Here is a 10,296-nt window from a genome sequence, read left to right on the forward strand (position 1 = left end):
AGAGAGGGAGGGGCGGAGAATTGAAGAGAGAAATTGCAGACAAATTAAGATAAATGAATTGTTTAATTGTTGCATGTGGTGTTCATCTTATTGTGGAGCTGCTAATTTACCTTGTAAAGGTAACTGCGAAAAGTCTTCAAGAAAAAATTACATGTGAATGGTATGTATATATATATATGTGGTATCTATATATATTAATATACTGGGATATAACCCGTTTCCGAACTGCTTTAATATATATTCTCATTATTATAAATCTATAGTTGCTTTTAAAACTATTTAAAACAAACTAAAACACGCACGATATATGTACATGTATTTATGTATGTATAAATGGATGTATGTGTGTGCGTGTATGTATGTGCGTATATATGTATGTATGTATGCATGTAAACCATTAGCAGACCAATTTGTCTTTGTTGTGCGGCAAATTTAAATAAGAAAAAGTATTTATTAAAGGTGCCCTCCTCCTCGATTCTCAAAAATGTAAGTAAGGCTAGCAGGCTATGAATTAGGCGCAGGCGGTTTCAATGCTGGAAGCTGGGGAGCCGGAGAAGCATGTAGGAGGACCAGGAGGTATGTATGTATGTATGTATGTATGTGTGTATATATGTATGTGTGTATATATGTATGTGTGTGTATGTATTATTACCACATGAATTTTAGCCAAGAATTATATTGCCAGGCCATGGCCGTGGCACGTTTAAAATAAATTCTTTTAAAAGTCTTTGAAAATTAGTTTTTTCTTTTCTTTCTTGCTCCTGCCACTACTTGCTGTCTACTTCGTTAGTTCCATTTGTGGTGTGAATATGATACAAAGTATGTCTAAGGTGGCAATAAAGTGAGCTTTGTGAAAGTCCATATTTACATGGAAATGTCCTCACATGCTTATATATAGATATAATTAAAAGGATATTTTAAACCAATTCTGATCAACCTAACAATGATACCGCCAATTGTTTAAGATTTTGTCAACAATATTAATGCTGATGCGTGTGCAGTGTTGCCCATCAACTAGGCGCTTGACAGTTGGCCACACTGAGAGGAAGGCCTACAATTAATTTGCGCTCAGCTTGAAATGCTATTAGATGCGCATTAACACCCGTATATGTGTATACACAAACTGCTAAGACTGGCTCATCAATCAACGTCCTGATGTCTAAATAATGCAACACAAACACAAAAGGCAACGTCTGACTGTCTGTCTGTCCGTATGTCTGTCTGTCTGTTAGCCTGCCACAAACGACTACCGCACTAATTAATACTGCCGCCCTGGCTGACTGATTCGTGTTGCAGCCCCACACAAAGACACATATACAGGCAATAAGAAGAAGAACAAGAACACCATTCTAAGCTAAATAAAGTTATTAAGCTGCCAAGGGCCACAAGGGAAATGTTGCCAAAAAAAATAAAAAAGAAATACGCAAAAGAGGCAAAACAAAAAAAAATGAAATGAAACAAAACGAAAGGGCCCAAAACGCAGCATGTGTTAAAATTATATAGAGAGTGCGTGTGCGCAGCGGACCCCCCTAATGGAGGACGCGGACCCACAGGGATGGGCACACGGACACGAGCAGTTCGCCAGAGTTAATAAAAAACACATAATTGCGTATGTTTGGACCAGCCACATACGTTTCGTGCCGACCGCAAGCTGCAGATCCCCCTCCCCCCCTCCACCCTCCTGGTCAAAATACACGATTCCGCTACGTTACTGCCCACACTCCAACTGCTGTGCTGTAGTCGACCCGCGTCCTGCGTCAATCCCAGCATCCTCCAGCCCGCCGCGTGCTCAAGTGCGAAGTTCTGCGCAAACGCCAAGCGCCTGTGAAAATATGATTTTTGTTGCCATTTCGTGTTTTGCCACTTTGGAGGTCTTCATCATTTTTTCGTTGCCTCTCTCTCTCACTCTGTTTTTTTTTCTGTTTCCATAAAACTGACCCCATGGGCAGTGAAATTAAGTTGATTTTTAATGCAGTCTTGGTGGGTAGCCAGCAAGGTGGTTCCGCGCAGCTTACAAGACAGCCAAACTTTTCAGTTTGTTAAATGTACAACCAAAAATGAGCTGTGATCAGCAAAAAGGTTATTTTAGCGGCTGGCTGAAGCCAACAAAAGATTCTTTGGTTCGGTTTTAGGTTAAAGCCACTGCTATGCCTTAAGATTCGGTTCGTGCTCCTGGTTTTCCACATCTGTGTTCCTATGTTCTGGTGCTTCAAGTTTCTTTCAGTTTTTAATAGACATTTTTACTTATCTTAGCTCATGTTTATTGAAATTTTAGCACCCTGTAAAAGTTTCAAAGTTATGCAAATATATAATACGAGCCAAAAATATATTTGGTTCAGGCTCGTCTGTTTTTAAACCAACTAATCGGATTCCTGGTAAATTAAAAATTTGATGTCCGGGCTCACAATGGATCAACTTAAGCCAATTTGCAATCTTGTCTAAAATAAAGTGTACTATTATGTAGAGTTCGATGTCTATAGCTAATGATCTACCTGATATTCCAAGAGCAATGTACAACCTTTATATTTTATTGGAACAGATTTGCATATTCACTAGATATTAGATATATATAAAGAAAATATATTATTGATATTTTATTGAAAATGTTAATATCGTTAACCTTCTTCAAGGCAACCTTAATTTTCTACTTATATTGAAGGCAATTGAACATACTTTCTGAACTCATCCTTTATGATCCAGTACCATTAGCTGAATACCTTTCATATGCCCGAACCCACACGCTTGCATTCCGGCTGCTCATCTCTTGTCCAAAACTATCCAATACTTCCGCGCTTGCTCGCTGCCCACGTACCCAGAACGTTGCCATAATAAATTTCAACTTGTCTACACCTATTTTTACAAACATTTAAAAATTATTACACTGACTTTTTCATTATGCTGCGAAACAGACCAGGCCAGAGCTGAGCAGAGCAGGGCAGAGCAGGCCGGGCCATTCCAGGCCAGACCGGAGACCCGTTGTCCAGACTTGGGCATCGTCCCGGCCAGCCAAGCGGCCGGCCTGATGACCTTAAATTAAATGTGCAGCACATGAATTATGTAAGCTGTTTAATAAAGTGATTCCATTTGCATGCAAGAGCCCCGCACGCATGCGCAGCGGGCAGTCCCCCAGTGCCGATGGACCCGCCGTCGGACCCGGGCCCAACAACTTACTAACAGAACTGGGCCCGCAGGAGCGAAGGCAGGGCGCAGCGCGCGCTGATTGTCGCTTAATAAAAATGGTTATTGTGTTTCTTTGAGCTTTGGCCAGGAGGAAGAGCAGAGGAGCACGTGGACGAGGATGGGCAGGCAGTGAGCGGGGCCAGCTGTGCAGATTGGCTGTGCAGCGGCTATTTATGTGTGGCTTTTGTAAGAATTATTAATGTAAATCTTTCATAATTTTCTTAAGCTGTGCGCGTGCGCATCCAGAAAAGCCAGTTGAAGGGAACGATGATGGTTGAGGGTGGGGGGTTGGGGGTTGCACGGAGAGAACTGGACGACGGCATTTACAATGATTTATGGCGCCATCTGGCATGGCTGTGTGGCATCCTGTGCGCAAAGCTTTAAAGCTCGTGCAGCAGCACGTGCACAGCTTTAAGCTTAAAGCTCACGCATGCTCTATCTCTTTCGCACGCGCGCGTTCATTCAACGTTTTTGGCTCCACCCACACAAAGCGCGTTCATTTTGTGTTTGCTGACGCATGCGCCGTGCCCAAAAGGGGGATGCGAACAAAATGAAGTTGCAAGGAAGCCAAACTGCACACAAATACGCGTGTGTGTGTGAGTGTGTGTGTGTCCGAATACAACAACAATTGCCGCAGGCCAAAACATACGAACAACTGATTGCAGCTGACAGCAAATCAAAGCCACGGCCACGTTGCTGGGCCGCGAGGCAAGTTGACGTTGCTGCCACAACAACTGGGCGCCATATGGTGGGGCAGCCCATTTGCTCCAATGAGAACGGGCCAGAGGAGAGCTCCTTGTCGCCAGGGCAATGGCAATGGCAATGGTATGCCAAAAGGTGCACCAACTGTTGCCGCCAGCTGCAACTTGTTGGTGCCTCTTGGCCTGCTGCATTCGTCATCTGCAGCAGCGCCATATCAACGTCATAAACAACGAGCCACAGCAAACGGCAGCAACAACAACGGCTGCAACTCCAGCTACAACTCCATCTGCAGCTCCTGACTCCACTTCTTCTGGTTGGCTGGCAGCCACCAAAAGCCCAAGATGGCCGCTTGAGCCAACGACTGCTGTGCAGTTGAACTTTCGTTTTGACGATGATGTGCACCTCACACATAGGGTTGCAAGCTTAACTGTGATTTTTCACAGTACTGTGACTATGGGCAATACATTGATAGACTGCATTTGTATACATATATTGTGTACAGAATATATAATGTAAAATAATTGATTGAATATAGGAAAATGTAATTTAAATATGAGGAAAAAAGTGAATCATGGTTAGATTTAGAAAAACAGTGAATGATGCAATCGTGTTGTCATAATGTGCATTCTAAGGAACTTACTGAGCTGTTATTATAATTATATGCTAAATCAATTTAAAGTGATATTATGCAGTCCACAAATTTGATTCAAAATACAGCAAATCTCATAATAGTATATTCTTATATGTTGATGAATCACCAAGAAATGTTTCGAAAACTTGTAATTGTGCTAACACACTTTTCCATTAGCCCATCTGTTTTGAATTAAACATTTCAAGCACCAGTATTATGATTCACTTGCACATATAGAAAAATACAAAATAGTTTGAAGAACGCAATTCGAAAAGTACATATAGTACGTCGGCTATGATACATTTTCATCAAATGCGGAGATGATTCAAATGATTTAACGTAAATCGTCGATTGTGCATCTAGCTAAGATTCATGATGATCCAACAAATCTCTCAGGAATTATGATGCTGAAAAATAAAAATTTAGATGGAACTTGTGTGTTTACATCACATTTAAGTATATTCATAATTTACCGTGATGATTCAGATATAAAGCTTCACAGTTAAATACTACTGTGATGTTTCAGAAATGTGCAGGCGATGCTTCGAGGCTCTGATAAGCCGGCTAAGCTCTTTTGATCGGAAGTTATACAGAAAAGAAAATCAAAATGATTTAAATTCCATGATAAGTTCGTTTTGCCTATTACAAATTCACAGCTAACAGTGCAGAAAATGTTTTGTCCAGCCCTCAAATGTTTTTGAGTTCTTTGCAGGATTTTGCGTTTGCGCTATGTGCGTGCTGTGGTTTGTAAACCACTTGAAACAATTTTTAATTGTAATTTGCGCAAAGCAACGCCCTAACCAGCACCCACCGCCCCTCCCCAAAACTTGCCAGAGATAGCCGAGTGCGCTGGGCCGGAGTGCTGCTTGCATAGTTTAGACCGGAGGCATTGCTGGGATGCCAGCCGCGGCTGCGACGTTGCCAGGAATTTTCATAGAATGGCGCGTCCGGCATGCAGACGCTTTGTGCCAACAGCTGGGCGAGATTTGTAGGTGGGCCAACGGCAAAACGGCGACGACTCTCGGCAGCAGCAGCCGCAGCAGCATCAGAAGCCTCTTTAATGCACAGGCGCAGACGCTTTAAATTTTGGCCAGCCAGTTAGCCAGTTAGCCAGCCAGGCTGTCCGACCTAACCAAGTGCAATTAAAAATGAAAAATTTTCCCACACATTCGGTCAACTGTTGACTGGTCAGCGACGATAAGAGGACTGAGACAGTGAAAGAGACAGAGAGGCAGTGTGCCCGGCCCCAGCCCCAGCCTCAGCCCCAGTCCGATCCGAGCCCATGCCAAACAACCCATACTATAGCATCCCAGGCCAGTACGAACGTTGCACTGATTTCTTTTTCATGTCAGAGCAATGCAAACTGCGTGCACTGATTGGAGGCCAACGGAATTTTTCCCATACACACACACACAGGGCAGCGCAACGGGGCTCGAATCGGGCCTCGAGTCGGGCCTGGTAGCCCTTTAGCTTTAAGTTTGGCTTTAACTTTGGCCTTACCTTGTGCCACTTTGGCCAGTGGAATGCGTCGAGTTATGTTTGTTATGTCGTATGTCGGTTGTGCTGGACTCGGGCGGGGCTAGCGGGGAGGGGCCTCTCCTCGGAAATTACTTTGATTAATTTTCGCTTAATTTTTATTTTTATTTTTATTTCTTACTTGCGCAAAATATTTCAGCGCAAAATTTGCGTCATTTTGAAATGTTTGTCGGGATTTATGAACGTCGTCGCTGAGTTAATTAAATTCAACAGCAGCAACAAAAAAAAACCGAAAATTAACTAAATTATGGGGTATCTTTCTGTCTCTCTCTCACTCCATATATATTGTCTGTCTCTGTCTCACTCTGGCTGGCTTTCCTTTTCAATGTGTGTAACCCTGGGCAACGCCATTAAAATTTGGTTTTTTTCTTGAATTTTTCCTTTTAATGAGCACAAATTGTTTTGGACTTTAAGGCGCACCTGCAAATATCAGTGCAGAGCTTTAAAAACTATGAAAATCAATGAAAATCTATGCAAAAATCTGTGGTAAAAATCTTGTCTGTACGGGCGTGGGAATTGACATATAATGAAAATCATTAAGACAAATCTTTTGTAATATCTATCAACTAATGGGCACAACAAGGCCAGACAACCCTCAACCCCTGACACTAATTGGGTGTACAATAAAAAATAAATGTCACGAAGTAGTCGACTGTACAAATACCCAAACCCAGGGGTAGAACTGCATTGGAATCAATAAAGTATATTCTAATTTAATAAGTAAAATAGAGGTTAAATATTCTGCCTATATATGTATGTATTAAAATAAAGTGAAGATGGAAAAAACCAAGGTTTCTTCTTAACTAAAAATAAAAAGAACAAAATAAAAAAAAATTCTTTAATGAAAGAATTAACTGTCAGCTTTATATAAGTTTATATGAATGTGTTTAAGAATAATTTAAACAGAAAATATGGGACATCTCCCATTCAAAAAACGGTTAGCTTTCATTAAAGAATCATTTTAAAATAATTTAAAATTTTCAAATAACATACGCATTTATTTGACTATTTTTTTTTAAATTATGCGCCTATAGCTAATATACCCTTGAATACTCTTTTAGATGCGGGCATAAACACAGCTGAAACAAAAGCAACCCCCAATTGTTAAAGACTTAAACCAACTGAGATATCAACACTTGCCCTGCGCAAAAATATGTTAATATCTGTGAAATTGATCTGATTTTAATTTCAATGGCAGCCCCTACCCCTGGGCTGGGCCGAGAGCTGGGAATCCCTTACAGTTCACTGAACATTTTTCATGCCCAGCAATAACAAGGACAACCCCTTTGCGATTACAGTTCCAATTCCAGTTCCATTTTCAGCTGTCTGGGCTTGTTGTTGGTTAATTTATGCGCACTCCTCTTGCTGCCACTTACCAAACTAATCATCATGCTGCTGTCTACTCCTCCCGCCATGTCACGTGGCCGTGTCTGTCCTTTCCATCCGCTATCATTATTCCTCTGGTTGTTGTTGTTCCTGCCGCTGCTGCTACCGCTGCTGCTTGTCGTGGTTGTATTGTTTATTGTGACAATTCTTGTCAACAGCGCAGCAAATGTCAACGGCACATTGATGGATGTGCCGCCAGCCAGAGCCATAGCCAGAGCCAGTAGAGAGCCTCAAGCTGAAGCCCCTGCCTCAGCCTCAGCCTCAGGCACAGCCACAGCCGCAGCCGCAGCCAGGTGATGGTGATTCATGGCAATTGCATGCGGTAAAGAGATGCTCAAATTTGTTGTTGTTGCGGTTGCTGTTGTTGTGGTCAGCGCTCAGAGAGTGTGGGCCTCTGTCAGTGTCTGGGAAAAGATTATGGTTTCATTCGTTAACGGATGTGTTTAATGAGAGCTAACTGGTCAAAATATGACATGAAGCCTACCATTCATTGCAAAAACCATGATCTTCTTCTAATTCATTGAATTAGAAGAACTTGGCAACTTTATTATTATATTAATATTTATTGTATAGAAGCAGCATTGGCTAAGACATCAGTAAATCAATTTGTGCATGGATATAAAGTTTCAAAAACCATAATGTTAGAATTTTAGAAAATTCTATTAAAATTCTATGAATCCTTCAAAGGAGTATAAGAATAAAAAAAGCGATTGTTTTGGCTTTTTTAGTGAAAGCTGAAACCCTTATGAATATTCTGTCTGAATATGCAAAATAATAGCTGTTGCTAAATTATGGACATCATAAGCATAGCTTATGTTAAGTGTATGTTAACATATTAACAGCCAAGTCCTAAGCATTTATATTTATTCAAAGCGCTTGTCTTTTGCCTTGACATACCAAGTAACAGCTTCATAAAACAAATTTTCCGTAAAATAAATTATAAAATTTTATACATTTTTTTGGAATTTAGTTGAAGATATTCTTAAAATATTATGACGTTCCTGCCAGCACAGGAATATTCCCAAGCTTATTGTTATTGATGTTTAATATAATTAAATATTCAATTGATAATAATTAGCTAAAAGTTCCATGCTAGGCATATAATGTTAATCAAGCTTGAGTACGCATGTTAACAGATTATGTTAAGTTTCATGTTAAGAAATGTTGACATAAAAGCAACATTTGCTTTTAATTGTGTGTAACAAAAGGTAGGTGCCATTTCCACTTAACGATAAGCAGCCCATATGCTGCAGGAGATGTTGCATGGCTTGCTGCCACAATTTGTAGCGCAACCAGCTGGCAACAAGTGTTACTTGGCCGCAGTCGCATCCTTTGAAGTGTAACAAGTAGCAAGTGAAAAGTCAAAGAGGGTTAAGTTCACACACTCGCCGCCATGTACACACACACACACACACACACACACAAAAGCGACCCACATTCGAGGTCCTTTCGCTACTTAGCTTTTGCCCTGAAAAACTAGGAAGTAGACGCGAATCAATTGCCTTATTCTCTGCACTTTGTTGTTGTAAGGTCAACCCTCTTTTCCTACCTCCTCCCCATTGTCAGCCACTCCCACACAAATTAGCATATTTCAAAGACAACAACAACAAAAGCAACGAATGCAATAATTGGAGTCCTTGAGCAGAATATGAAGGCTGCTGCTGCGCCAGTTTTCACTTTTGTTGTTGCAGTCGCTTTAATCCTTTGATGTTTAGCAGAAGTGGTACTCGGCCGTGTGTCCTTGTATCCTTGCCCCTGCAACAACAATGCCACTTAATCAGTTTTCCTTTTTTTTAAAGCCTCTTTAAGCTAGCGCCTTAAACAAACGAAATGGGGTTCAGCAGGTGTTAAGGGGGACGGGGTTGGGTGCGGCGACTAAGTCCTTAATCATCGGATTGCATATTGGGTTAATTAGGCCGTAAATGCAACAAAAACAAAAAAGTCAATGGAGCATTACCTGAGCTGTTGTAGGTGTGGGCTCGATTGCGAATCGGTGAGTCTCGCATGCGATAAATTCACGAGGCGACTGGCAAAATCGCTTCGGCTGGCAGCCCTGCCTCAATGTGGCTGGCTGTGTGTGTCCTTTGATGTATTGTACTTTCGCCAGCCAGTCGCTGCGCAGCCAGCAGGAGCACGACAGGAGCAGCCACCCCAAGGACGGGCGCACGTCAGTCAAGGCACGCGCATAACGGCAACATCTTCATCTCCATCAACACCATCATCATCATCATCGTCAACATCAACTTCATTATCAAACTTGCCACACGACGCAGGCGATGTCGTTGCAAGGATAACAAGCAACACGCACACTGCGACGCACAGGACGAGGCAGGACGCTGCTTCAAGCGTTTCTGTTTCAATTTTTGATTTTAATTTGCATTTAGAGCCTGTCGCACTCGGCTCTCGTCTCATAGTCGTGCGGCGCGTTTCGGTGACAGGACGTCTTGTGTCCTGAGTCTTGTGCGTGGCATTCGTCAAGTGAATGAACAAATATCACATTAGGGTGCAATAAATAGAAAAATAAATTATAAATAAATCAATCATAGAAATAAATGATTGCACAAAATGTATTTTATTTTAAATGCAGCTAAAAGTATTTGAATTCTACTAATTAAAGAATTGTGCAAATTATTTATAAATTTGTACATTCAATAAAAAGAATAAATTAAATGTAATACTGACAAAAGGCTAAACATACTAAAATATTATGATTATCTATGACTTAAGTAAAGATAAAATATAAATAAAAAAGAATACAAAATAATTACTGATAAATAACAAAGAAAATTGTCAAGAAAAAGTTTAATGTGCATTTAATTTCAATATAATTAAACATGAATACATAAACACACATTTTAAAT

This window comes from Drosophila montana, unplaced genomic scaffold, assembly GCF_035044405.1.
Source record: "Drosophila montana isolate Dmon_TW-CO22-7 unplaced genomic scaffold, ASM3504440v1 contig_3123_1, whole genome shotgun sequence".
NCBI classification, from domain to species: domain Eukaryota; kingdom Metazoa; phylum Arthropoda; class Insecta; order Diptera; family Drosophilidae; genus Drosophila; species Drosophila montana.